Source organism: Procambarus clarkii, chromosome 18 (genome assembly GCF_040958095.1).
Source record: "Procambarus clarkii isolate CNS0578487 chromosome 18, FALCON_Pclarkii_2.0, whole genome shotgun sequence".
Taxonomy (NCBI): domain Eukaryota; kingdom Metazoa; phylum Arthropoda; class Malacostraca; order Decapoda; family Cambaridae; genus Procambarus; species Procambarus clarkii.
In genome coordinates, this window is record NC_091167.1 from 42,726,059 (window position 1) to 42,739,248 (window position 13,190).

At 43.6% G+C, this 13,190-nt stretch overlaps 1 protein-coding gene across 1 annotated transcript in view; it reads left to right on the top strand.

Annotated features, from left to right (window-relative positions):
- GCS2beta (glucosidase 2 subunit beta) overlaps nucleotides 1-13,190 on the top strand; it is a 78,571-nt gene that overhangs the window by 18,009 nt on the left and 47,372 nt on the right. The gene's annotated exons all lie outside the window — the stretch shown is intronic.

Sequence of the window (13,190 nt, forward strand, 5' to 3'; positions counted from 1 at the left end):
GGACACGGGGGGGGGCGGGAAGTGTCAGGGACACGGGGGGGGGCGGGAAGTGTCAGGGACACGGGGGGGGCGGGAAGTGTCAGGGACACGGGGGGGGGGCGGGAAGTGTCAGGGACACGGGGGGGGGCGGGAAGTGTCAGGGACACGGGGGGGGGCGGGAAGTGTCAGGGACACGGGGGGCGGGAAGTGTCAGGGACACGGGGGGGGCGCGGGAAATGTCAGGGACATGGGGGGGGCGCGGGAAGTGTCAGGGTCACGGGGGGGCGGGAAGTGTCAGGGACACGGGGGGACGGGAAGTGTCAGGGACACGGGGGGGCGCGGGAAGTGTCAGGGACACGGGGGGAAGTGTCAGGGACACGGGGGCCGGGAAGTGTCAGGGTCACGGGGTGGGGCGGGAAGTGTCAGGGACACGGGGGGGGCGCGGGAAATGTCAGGGACATGGGGGGGCGCGGGAAGTGTCAGGGTCACGGGGGAGCGGGAAGTGTCAGGGACACGGGGGGACGGGAAGTGTCAGGGACACGGGGGGGCGCGGGAAGTGTCAGGGACACGGGGGGAAGTGTCAGGGACACGGGGGCCGGGAAGTGTCAGGGTCACGGGGTGGGGCGGGAAGTGTCAGGGTCACGGGGGGGAGCGGGAAGTGTCAGGGACACGGGGGGGAGCGGGAAGTGTCAGGGACACGGGGGGGAGCGGGAAGTGTCAGGGACACGGGGGGGGGGGGCGGGAAGTGTCAGGGACACGGGGGGGCGGGAAGTGTCAGGGACACGGGGGGGCGGGAAGTGTCAGGGACACGGGGGGGCGGGAAGTGTCAGGGACATGAGGGGGGGCGGGAAGTGTCAGGGACATGAGGGGGGGCGGGAAGTGTCAGGGACATGGGAAGGGGCGGGAAATGTCAGGGACACGGGGGGGGGGCGGGAAGTGTCAGGGACACGGGGGGGGCGGGAAGTGTCAGGGACACGGGGGGGGGCGGGAAGTGTCAGGGACACGGGGGGGGGCGGGAAGTGTCAGGGACACGGGGGGGGGCGGGAAGTGTCAGGGACACGGGGGGGGGCGGGAAGTGTCAGGGACACGGTGGGGGGCGGGAAGTGCCAGGGTCACGGGTGGGCGGGAAGTGTCAGGGACACGGGGGGGCGGAAAGTGTCAGAGACAGGGTGGGCGGAAAGTGTCAGGGACACGGGTGGGCGGGAAGTGTCAGGGTCACAGGGGGGAAGTGTCAGGAACGCGGGTGGGGTGGGAAGTGTCAGGGACACGGGGGGCGGAAGTGTCAGGAACGCGGGGGGGGGGGGCGATAAGTGTCAAGGACACGGGGGGGCGGGAAGTGTCAGGGGACACGGAGGGGCGCTAAGTGTCAGGCACACGGGGGGGGGGCGGGAAGTGTCAGGGACGCGGGGGGGGGGGGGTGGCGATAAGTGTCAGGGACGCGGGTGGGGCGGGAAGTGTCAGGAACGCGGGGAGGGAGCGATAAGTGTCAGGGACACGGGGGGCGGGAAGTGTCAGGGGACACGGAGGGGCGCTAAGTGTCAGGCACACGGGGGGGGGCGGGAAGTGTCAGGGACGCGGGGGGGCGATAAGTGTCAGGGACGCGGGGGGGGGGGGGGTGTCAGGGGACACGGGGGGCGGGAAGTGTCAGGGACACTGGGAGAGGGAGAGAAGTGTCAGGGACACGGGGGGCGGAAGTGTCAGGGCGCTGCAGGGAGGCAAGTGCCAGAGATGTGGAGGTACATTAAATGTTGTGTTGTGTAAGAAGTTGGACTGCCACATAGCACCGTCCGTGCATGACGCCGCGTATGGTGTCTCTTATCATCATGGACGTTAACGCTAGCGAAACACACAGTTGACAGGCGGGACCATAGAGTCGACGCTCAACCCTCGCAAGCACAATTAGGTGAGTATATGTAACAAAATAGCTAAATTTCAACATTATTTCACAAATACGAGATCATCATCTTGTATATTCCTGGAGATGCGCCATCTGGTGTTGTACCTTACCTTAGTTAAGGTAAACGGCTGCCTCGCTGTGCTTACGTAATTAGCCAAGCTGTAAGACAGCTTAGGGGAGGTTTGACAACGCTGTACCTAGTGGCTTTATGTAATATATAATTACTGTATCGTACATAACCACTGTAAAATGCCCCTTTGTATTTTTATAAATACAATATTATTATTGGGAGTACCACCTCTGGCTGGAAGAAGGGGGACCCATAGCCTCGGAGGAAACCACACATAACGCATTGGAGGGAATGTAGGTCCCCTCCAATACAATTTCTGTGTGATTTTCTTCTACCACCCCCTTCCCTTTTTTTTTTTTCCTTTATTCTGTATTTAAAGGACATATTATTAAAATTATTAAATGATCGGGATGTGACCTAGTTTCTTGCAAGAAGTACCGGACCAACCAGGTTGTAAATGATATTTGGGCCTGCTGGCCGCTCTAAACAACAGTCTGTTGGACCAAACGTTCACAAGCCTAGCCCCAAAACGAGCTTGAGAGGGACAACTTCTAGAATCCACTCCAGGTATGATCCAGATATCCCAGTGTGACTGAGCAGTAAACAGGGATAACCTCTTTAAAGTGAGAGAACATAAGAGAAGAGGATACAAATGGAAGCTGGAAACGGGAGAAAAATAAATGAGTGGAAGAAATGTAAGGAAATCCACGTTCCCTATACGGGTCGTCAAGTGGAATACACGAGAAGTTGTAGAAGCCACCTCCACCCACAATTTTAAAGATAGATTCGACAAAGAATTTAAGTGTAAGAATAGTGAGGTTATAACACAACAGGTTCAACAAGGCTAGTTAGGCGGGCATGAGGGCACGAGGAGTGGGTGCTGGTACTTTACCGTAGTCACTGATATATATATAAGCACCTACTGACAGACAAGCACCTACTGACAGACAAGCACCCTTATGAGCAGAGAAAGCCTACAAGTTAGGCCTATATCACCCCCAGGCAGGACGGCAACAAGCCTAACGGTTTCACCTAACCTAACCTAGAGGCCGATGCTCAGAAAACGTCAACATTACAGGACTAATTTTGACTAAAACCCCCCAGATTTTGACGGCCCGGTTGATACCGTTTAAAATGCGACGTATTAAGTGAGAGGACAGGTTTTAGCACGTCTCTTCCTAGTTTTGTGTCGAATAGTTTTGTATTGTTGTACAGTAGGACCATTTACCGATCAACAGCATTTTCCACAAGGATATATATATATATCCTTGTGGAAAATACAAGGATTTGTTTAATATATTGTATAGTATACTATACCTTTCTGTATACTATATATTAGTATACAGAAAGGTATACCCCCGGGTATATACACTGAGAGTTTAGCCCTGGACTATATTCACTATTATAGTATACTTGCTGGTTGGTCAGTAAGGACTTGTGGTGGCCTTGATAACCCTCCAGAGGATTAAGCCAACACAAAAGTAACTTTTTCTTATGCGACGTAATAATAATTCTTGGTTGTCGGGGGCAGAAAGCCTGTACTTAAATCTTATCTAGGTTCACCTAGGTCCCCCTTCCACCCCTTTACTGATTTCCCCCCAGGATGCAATCCACAACAGTTATCTAAGTTCCGGGTACCCATTTGCTGCCAGGTGCATTAGGTGAAAGGAAACATGCCCAGCTATTTCTGTCCCGTAGGGGTGCGCTTGGACTTGTCTGCTGTAAACTGAATGGTTGGTTTACATCGCTAGAGTAACAATAGTGTCATGTAACGACAGTGTCACGCTAGACCAAGTACGGTGTCACGATACATAAAGGTACGCATTATGTACCCAAATTTCAACAATGTACACTCCGTGCATGGCTCGACCTCTCTCACGGCGAAATATCCATCCTATCCTCCCAAAATAAAAGTACTTATTGTAACTATGTGGTGGAAAGTACCAATATGTAGTGATGAACCACCCAAAAATTGACTTTTGTATTATTTTGGACAAACCAGAAACTTTTTTAACCGAAATATGACCTAAACAAGACCTAAACCAAAACAAGACCTAACCTAACCTCTCCTAACAATCCTAGGTCTAATTAACTTATCTTAAGCCTAATATAGCACAGGTATGTGCTATACTAGGCCTAGAAATATTTAAGGTTGGTTTTTAACTTATTTTTTCCGGACTAAAATTACTAGTATAAGAGGCAGTTTATTAACTTTTTGGGTACTATAGACCAAATAGTTACTGCACGTACTATAATTTCAGGAGGATGGTCTGGTAATACAGTGGAACTACATGCAAAGATCTATACTTATATAGAGGAAGGTTTTTATGCTCCTGCGAAAAACAAAGGGTGCTGGATCTTCTGAATATCTTACCTGTCACGTTTAAGATAGCGAGTTACTCGGACAAATTACCTCATTTTCGTGTTGGTTAAACATATGATGATGTTTGATTCAACATATGACGTTGAAAGTAAAATTAAATTTATATATAAAAATCAGAGAAGAGAAGCCTACCGCCTTAATAATGCATCCTCTTGTTGCGCAATAAAGGTCTTAGGACAATTGTGAAGAGATTTTCCATGCCTATTGTGAAGACCTCCAATGCCTTTTCTTTACTGGAGGACGAGTGCTCGAGAAGGTAACAGTTCCTCTTATAGGAAGGACAACGAAAGGAGCTAAACAAAAAAGAAGTTTTTTTTTCAGGATTCCCAGCTGAAATGTTTGGGCAGGGCTTTTTGGGCTAAGGCAACGAGAAATTTATCAATAAATCTGTAATATCGTCAGCTATATGGAAAATATTAGAGCGGGTAATGAAAAAAAAAAACGTTATTTGTTATGCAAGGGGGAAATAATTTAAGAAAAAATTGGAATGAGGCACTAATGCAAGTATAAGACAACTATAAAATTAGTGAGGAGTAAGCGAGGGACAGCAATCACATATTCGACAGTCTTCCAATAACGGGAGATGACAAGGAGTGGTTGCTTAAGGCATCTCCTGCCTTAGACCCAAAAGTGATTCCATGCACCCGCCAAACCCCCGTGTTTATCAATGAAAAACAGTTTACACACGATTCACAACTGATTTCATTCGAACATTTCCGGAACAAGTGCTTCACTGACGAATTTTGTTCGAACCACAACGCTGTAAATGCAGCCCGTCCTCCAAACAAAGATCCAAAAGTGATTCCATGCACCCGCCAAACCCCCTGTTTATGAATGAAAAACGGTTTACACACGACTCACAACTGCTGACGTTCGAACATATCCGGAACAAGTGCTTCACTGACGAATTTTGTTCGAATCACAACGCTATAAATGCTTCACCCACGTACTACAAATACAAATAATCGCCAACAGAACCTAAACACCTAACCTAACCTATGCATATATATGCACAATATGCTAATATATTATATTATCAATTTATATTTGAGAAAATTCCAGTTTTGAATGAACACCATGTCAAAATTTATAAATGCGTCTGTGGGGTCGACCGCTGGATGTAATGGACTTGAATCGAGGACGGGTTGAAATGCTGTACCCACGTACTTCAAATACAAATAACCGCCAACATAACCTAAACACCTAACCCATCCTAACCAGTGCCTAAATATGCACAATATGTTAATATATAATAGTATTATTTTGTATTTAAGAAAAGTTCTGTTTTGAATGAACAGAATGATAAAATTGATGAATGCATATTTGGGGTCGACCCCTGCATAGAATGGACTTGGTCCGAGGACGGGTTGCCTCATAACCAAAGGCCAAAGTTCATTCCATGCATTGTAATTTACATATCAATGACCTAGTCACTGTTATGTAAATACAGACGTCTGGGACAAACCCACACTATTTTTCACAGACAGTGAGTCAAGTCGCTGTGCCACAGTTTGATAGACGCCTGGTACAAGACACTGTGCCCAGAGTATTTCTCACAGACGTCTGGGACAAGTCGCTATACCTACAGTGTTTCATACATTGGCCTGGGACCAACCATTATAACCAGTGGGGCAGTGATGTCGGAGTTCGCAGAGCGCCGCTCCGGCACCTCAGCAAGTGCATGATGGAATGGGGGAAAGGGAGAGAGAATGAGGGGAAGTAGATTCTCTAAATCAAAAGGAATTATCTGAATGTGCCTCTCAACTTGAACAACAGATTTGCAAAATAGGCCGTGTTCTGAGCACCAGGTGGGTGGTCAGGTCATTTCCAACAGTTTCAGCACTGTGGAAAAATTATGAAGCACTTTGTTTTCATTTTGAAAAAGCAGTGAAAGATGTTACATGATTTGGAAGTGATAAAAAAACCTATGAAGGTCTGTTGAAAAAGGTAACTTCAGAACAGTTTCTATTGTATTTAGCTCTAATGTATGACACGTTGCATGAACTTGGTTTACTGTCAGAGTGTCTACAGAAAGCCACTACTTCGATTATGTACACAGACAAACTGAGCCACCGGAGCATAAGGTCATTGCATGGACTAAAAGAGAAACCTGGCACTAGAACTTTAGAAGCTCATAAGGCAATTGAAAAGGAGAAGTTTGGAGGAATTACCATAACAAGCAACAAGAAAATTGTCTACGTTAATTATCAACAGTCTCTTACTAGTCTTGTGAATAATTTGTAGCACTGTATGCTCACGACAACATCCATGTAAGGCTCTCAAACTTCAGAACCTGGAAGTATGTATAAATCACCGCTAAGTAACATGTGTGTCCTTGAGAAGGACTACTGGCCTGATGAAATAATAATAAATATATAGAAAATAAATAAAGGGAAACCGAAATAATATATCTCTCTGTAAGAGGTTTAAGCTTTCTTCTTACTCTACATTGAATGCCTTTAGAGACTATGTGGAGGATCATGGACGCCGCATCCCCCAATATTTACACCCATTACTGAGCTGTTTACAAGTTATTCCTATTAGTACTGCTGAGTGGGTGACGTTATTTTTAAGAGGACGGGTTGGCTAAAAGCGACGTTCTTTTTAAGAGGACAGGTTGGTTGCACCAGAGCTCCGGCACATATAAAATTGTCACTGCACCCCTTATTATACCCACAGTGTTGTTCTCAGACGTTTGGAAAAAGCCACAATTAGGGGGCCTGGTAGCCTGGTGGATAGCGCGCAGGACTCGTAATTCTGTGGCGCGGGTTCGATTCCCACACCAGGCAGAAACAAATGGCAAAGTTTCTTTCACCCTATGCTCCTGTTACCTAGCAGTAAATAGGTACCTTGGAGTCAGCTGTCACGGGCTGCTTCCTGGTGTGTGTGGTATGGAGAGAGAGAAAAAAAGTAGGTAGTAAATAGTTGATTGACAGTTGAGAGGCGGGCCGAAAGAGCAGAGCTCAACCCCCACAAACACAACTAGGTGAACACAACTAGGTGAACACAATGCTCACGGTGTTTCTCACCTCCAACAGGTTAAGATGCTCGTCTCAAAATAAGACCTTCTGAGCCCTATTTATAGATAATGATGAAAGTGTATATGCCATGGGGATGAAATTCGTGCCAGGAGAACCGTAAACTGTTTGTTACATTGTTTCTATCACTTAATTACAATGTTGGTGAAACTCTGAATGTAATCACCCACACGATCCGCACGCGGATACGACGTGTGGATGATGCTGCAAGATAGAGAAAGATAAAAGATCGATGAGGTGCCTTATGTGAGAAGCGGAACGAAGAGATAATTTAGGAAGAAGAGGATGTAAACAGGTGTATGGGTGTTTGTAGTGAGTGGCGCCGCAGAGTAACCAAAAGCTCCCACCAACAGACACAACAGCGTCACCTACACGCCTAGCAAGCGTTGTTTTATCACCGTGCAATACCCACACCTTGCAAACACAAGTCCACGACCCTACCAACATACACACCTTACAAATACTAGCTTATAATGCTAACAACATTAACACCTATAAAGAGTTATGGCATGATATTATGCTAGAGATTCAATAATGTATTATTAGATTGAATTTGTTATAATAACAACTTATAAATAAAGACACAAAGAATGTTATTAGTGGTTAAGTAGTAGGTACAGCGTTTATTTATTTCATAAAACCAATGATAACCCATAAAACGTTTCGACCATAACGTAAAATAATTTATTTTATCGAGTTTTACATTTTTGGGCTAATAATACGTCATGAAAAGTAAAAAGAATATACATCTGAAGATTAAAGAAAGTATTGCAAAATAATACACAATTTTCTACAGTAATACTTAATGATGAAACAATAAGTTGTGTAGGAGTTGCCTATAGGGATGAGGAATTTTTTTTTTTTTATTATTTTTCTACCACAGACGTGGCCACACATTTACAATGCTAACCAGCATATATATATTTTCTTCTGTCCTCCATGGACAGGGTTAGAGATCTGTTAAACATATAGTTCAAAGGTTTATTGAACAATCAACCACAGAAGGTGATTCGGTGCTTTTAAAATGCTAAGCTAACCTACATACGTAAATACATAGATACACAGATTTACATATGCCCTACATAAAGTGTTCGATGTGTCTTTTACATAGTGTCATTAATGTGCATTTACAAAGGTGAAATGTAATTCTGATCAGCTTCCATATATACTTTATACACATACATATACATACACACACACATATACATACACACACACATATACATATATACACACACATGAGGATTGCAGGATCCTCCAAGAGGACCTGAACAGGTTGCAGAGATGGTCAGAGAAATGGCTACTGGAATTCAACACGAGCAAATGTAAAGTTATGGAAATGGGACTAGGAGATAGGAGACCAAAGGGACAGTACACAATAAAGGGGAACAGCCTACCTGTGACGACGCGCGAAAGAGACCTGGGTGTGGACGTAACACCTAATCTATCTCTTGAGGCACATATAAATAGGATAACGACAGCAGCGTACTCTACACTGGCAAAAGTTAGAACATCATTCAGAAACCTAAGTAAGGAGGCATTTAGGGCGCTTTACACTGCCTACGTGAAGCCAGTCTTAGAGTATGCCGCCTCATCATGGAGTCCCCATCTGAAGAAGCATATAATGAAACTGGAAAAGGTTCAGAGGTTTGCAACGAGACTCGTCCCAGAGCTACGAGGGATGGGGTATGAGGAGCGCCTGAGGGAACTGTGCCTTACGACACTAGAAAGAAGAAGGGAGAGGGGGGACATGATAGGAACGTATAAAATACTCAGAGGGATTGACAGAGTGGACATAGACGAAATGTTTACACGGAATAGTAACAGAACGAGAGGACATGGATGGAAGCTTGAAACTCAGATGAGTCACAGAGATGTTAGGATGTTTTCTTTTAGCGTGAGAGTAGTGGGAAAATGGAATGCACTTCAGGAACAGGTTGTGGAAGCAAATACTATTCATAATTTTAAAACCAGGTATGATAGGGAAATGGGACAGGAGTCATTGCTGTAAACAACCGATGCTCAAAAGGCGGGATCCAAGAGTCAATGCTCGATCCTGCAGACACAACTAGGTGAGTACACATGCATTCACATACATTTGTCTCTTTTACTCTGACAGAGTGAGATAGCTGATAGAGAAACTAGTGTGCAATTAAGCACTTAATCACTGAAAGTAATTAAGGTGCTTTTACAAGCTTAGGTTATATAGTTACATCACATACATACATTGTATAATTGATACATTACATGGTTAATCTTGGATACAAGTCCAATATATCATCAAGTGTTCCAGTACTCATATAGTAATTACACAGTTCAGCATATCTTAGCCCAGGAGGGCGAAAGTCAGTCAATAAGGGACATTCTACAATATAATGTTCAAGAGAGTGCATGTTTTCTCTTTCACAAAGTTAACACATTGTGTACTCGACATTTGAGTTTTGAGAAAGGTGCCAGATACGTCTATATCCCAGGCGTATTCTGGCCACTATAACATCACATTGCCGGGTTCTTGTTCTATTAGTCTCATATGTGAATGTCTCCTCACGATATCTATCATAATATTTAATGCTACAACTTTCAGGTCTTTGAGAATTTGTTAGGTCGGTGAGATCTTCATTAGATATTTGTTTAAGTATTCTCTTTGTCACTGTTAATGAAACACCCATATCAATTTCTACCACTGGTTTTCTACAGGCTGTCTTAGCAAGCATATCAACAGTATCATGCCTTGAGATGTGGAGAGGAGAGAGATAATGTATGAGAGAAGTCAAACCATGCAACACTACATGTATGTGAGTCAAAACACCCATTTCACTTATGGTAAAAGGAGAAATGCTTGGAGTGACTCTGTGTACATGCGGCTCAGGCTTGGGTACAAATATTACTGGGAATATGGGATAGATGTTCATGGTAATGACACGAAGTGTAAACTATGTGGTATGTTAAGGTCTCACACCCTTGCCCATTATATTCTTGATTGTCCGTTGATTAATGTATATAGAAACACTGAGATACGGACTGTTCCTGAACAAATAGCCTGGATGTGTCACAACGGAAAGGTTGATGATATTCTTGAGAGATATAAGAATTTTGCACCAAGATTGTAATATTTTGTTGAATTATCTGCAGGTGTCTTGCAAATTGTCTATACAGTATACCTAGGTCATAAAAGTATTTGTGTGTACGTCTGATACCATACTACTTGTGCAGGAGGAAATGTATATTTTTACCTCTCAGAATGTTTGGTAATGTGTTTATTTGTGATGTGTGTCTATGTATATATTAACACGTTGTACTGAATGGGGTGAGAATAGCTTGAGCTACCTCATCCCTTTGTGTGTATTTTACCTCAATAAACTTATTTCAATTTCAATTTCAATTTCAATTGACGCGCTTCATTGCTGTATGTACGAGTGAAGATTGTTCAAATATGTTACATGCACATCCGGTACATCGTCCACCTTCTTCTACAGAGCCGTCGGTATAGCACTGATAAACATCGTTACCCAGACTCTGAGTACTTTCAGTGATACTTTTCAGTGTTAACTGTTTTAATAATGTAGAGTGCACACTATCTTTCTTGGGCGCATTTGCAAAATCAACTGATAGATCCCAGTTATCCCATGGAGTAATTGGTTGATTAATCATTAATTAAGTTGGGTACATATTTAATATTTTGATGGAGTTGGCTATCTTGTAAAACCAAAATACATAATCAGATTTCGTTCTTCTTCTATAGACCTCAGGTGAGTGCAGCATATTAGAAAGTTTAGCTTGAAACTTCATGTGTTGTCTAGATCTACTCAATGCCTTCACGCCGAAAACTGTGCTAATAGACAAAATTCTCTCACTTATGGTAGGTAATTTTAACTCTGCTCTCATATTAACTATTCTCGTGGACTTTGGAGCCCCAAGGATGAGACGCATAGCTTCATTTTGCAAGGTTTCAAGAGATTTCAGCTCTTTGTCAGTATACAGTGTGAGATGTAGAGCATTGTAGTCAATCACAGAGCGTATAAATGATACATAAAACATTTTAGCAAGTCTCACGTTAATTCCATGATTGACACCAACAAGGACCCGCAAGGGCTTTAATCTCTCCCACAGTCTCCTCTTGAGAGAAGAAAGGTACCCAGGGTCGTTAATGGGGACACCAAGGTATCTGTAAGACTCGCAGTTCTCAAGTGCTCGCCCATCTATATGATAATTGGCTGGTGGAATACCACATGGAATGAGGGCACGAGTTTTCTGTACAGAGATAAGGAGGCCACATTCCTCAGCTCTAGTAGCAAAAGCGGATGGAGAGTCTGCGGCCTTGAGGACGCATGCGCCCTTTCATGGGGCTCAGTGCAGCCTTCGAAAGCTATTTAAAATTCATGTGAACTACTAGTAAAATCTTGTATAATTATTTAATTATATAATTAATTATAATACATGTACAGTGGCCTTACCCTAGATATGTTCCAGTGCTGACAGATACACGAACCTTCCTGTACTAGGTAGATACATTGCTGTGTATACAACCCGTCCTCTTAAAAATAACGTCTATTAACGTAAGTTAATCTTCTTCCGTGTTAATTTCACTACTGATTTTTGTATCATCGGCACATTTGCAAATGTTGCTACTAAATCTAAATCATTAATATATATTATTATAAACAACAGAGGTAACAGTAATAGTTTAGTTTAGTCATACCTGCGCGTTGCAAGAAAAGTGACGCTTACAGTACCCGGGGACACTTCAACAGGTGCGAATCACGGGTCTTAAGATAAATAAGCTTGGACAGTACGGCTAGCCCTACTGTTAAAAAATACATCTTAAATATTCATGAAGCAAAAAATAGAACCCTTCTCAAGCCGCTGTTTACCATACCCATTGCGGACAGGTAAATATCCTTTCATTGTATGTTGACTTTATGAAAAAGAAGAGAGTTATTCATCTGAATTGATTTGTGGTGCTCCCCTACTTGAATTATTGTATCCAAGCTTAGAAACCTCATCTTCAGAAAGACATATCTGCTTTGAAGAAAGTTCAATACGGGCGACGAAGATCCTTCCAGAATGGTTGAGGGCCACAGGGCAGCACTGCAAACTAGATATGACAGAGATGATCTCATAAAAACTTTTAAAATACTGAACAATTTTGAGGACATTTTACACAAAAACTCGTCTTTTTATTTTACACAGGGAAACACTAAATTTATGAACACGTAAGAAAATTAAACTCAGAACAAATGCACGAGTGTGTATATAAACGACGAATCTTTGAGTTCTTCTATATAAAAGAAAACAGAACATAACTTGGCCAAAGAAATTAAGTAAAAAATCACAAGCATTGCTCTAGTGATCAGCCGGAATATTTTATAGTAATAATAATAATCATGCAGAACTGTAGAAGGCCTATTGGCCAATACGAGGTAGCTCCTATTTATAACCACCCAATCCCACTCATATACATGTCCAATTAACTCACGTTTGAAACAATCGAGGGACCCCACATCCACCACGTTACGCGGTAATTGGTTCCACAAATCAACAACCCTGTTACCGAACCAGTATTTACCCAAGTCTTTCCTAAATCTAAACTTATCCAATTTATACCCATTGTTTCGTGTTCTGTCTTGTGTTGATACTTATAATACCCTATTAATATCCCCTTGCTATGTCCATTCATCCACTTGTAAACTTCTATCATGTCACCCTTAACTCTTCGCCTTTCCAGTGAATGCAATTTAAGCTTTGTTAATCTCTCTTTATATGACAGGTTTGTAACTTGTTATCTTAGAATTAACTTTGTCATCCTACGCTGGACACGTTCAA